Here is a 1,404-nt window from a genome sequence, read left to right on the forward strand (position 1 = left end):
TGAAGTTATACAATTAAATATTATTACATACAAAAAGAAGGTGAAGTGAAGCAAGCTGATATATAATAGCAATATAATGTTAGTAATACTTACGCTAAAGCAATGGGAATATATACACAAATATGCTCTACTGACTTAGTTTCCTCATAACTTTCACAAAATGAATGTCTTTTAATGAAATGTTTTTCTAATATGCGCCAGATGATGTAGATTTTGATTATGTCTGAATTTGTCGGGAAAAATTCGGAGAAGTGGGAGAAGAGATCCAGAAAATTCACACGGGTTGGTTTTCTTTCATCATGGATATTTTAAATGAAGATTTCGACAAATAACTTTCAGAACGTATAAATTACGATTATACCAGAATTTATTATGGAAATAGATATTGTTGGGATAACACACTTACATACTGACACTCATTACATTCTTTTCGGAAAATTTATAATCATAAACTCCAATATAATCGGAATCTGAAACTTATTTGTAGAAAATTTCATTAAAAATTACTCATGTTTCTCAAAGTTATGAAGAAAGAAATTTATTGGGGTACATATGTATAGGTATGCCTTAGCTAACAATGGCCAGTAACTGTATATTATATCAGATGCATTACAAGAAGTCCATTGTAAATATGTATTATTTTAAATAATAATAATGATGATGATGATGATGATGATGATGATGATGATGATGATGATAATAATATATAACATATTTCATGAATAAATGGTAGATAGTGCTACAGCCCCAGACAAAAGAAGGACTCATAAAAACCAAAGCCATTCCCATTAGATGAGGAATATTCCAGGGAGACACGCTCGCTCCACTCTTTTTCTGCTTGACACTGACACTTTTATCTGACATGCTAAACAGAACTGGATGTAGATGCAACTGTCACGTCAAAACAATCATTCACCTCTTATATATGGATGACCTAAAACCGTACGCTACAGACGATAAACAGCTGGAAACATTACTACAGACAGTACATGGATTTACCAAAGAAATAAACATGAAGTTTGACTCAGAAAAATGTGCCAACCTTGAAAAGAAGAAAATTAATTAAAAATAGTAACATCACACTAGATAAAACATGAAATAAAGAGAATTAGACCAAAGCCAAGCATACAAATGCTTAGGAATCAATGAACTAGATACAACACAAATGAAAGAAAAAAAAAGAATACTATAGACGAGTTAGATTAATACTGAAAACAGAGCTCAATGCGAAAAACAAGATAATAAGTATCAACACTCTAGCTGTTCCAGTAATAAGTTACAGCTACAATATCCTTAACTGGACACTGAATGAACTATCTAAAATAGACAGGAAGACAAGAAAATTAATGATTGGATTTACGATGCACCACCCAAAATCTGACATAGAAAGGTTATATATTCAAC

The sequence above is a fragment of the Octopus bimaculoides genome, chromosome 5 (genome assembly GCF_001194135.2).
Source record: "Octopus bimaculoides isolate UCB-OBI-ISO-001 chromosome 5, ASM119413v2, whole genome shotgun sequence".
Taxonomy (NCBI): Eukaryota; Metazoa; Mollusca; class Cephalopoda; order Octopoda; family Octopodidae; genus Octopus; species Octopus bimaculoides.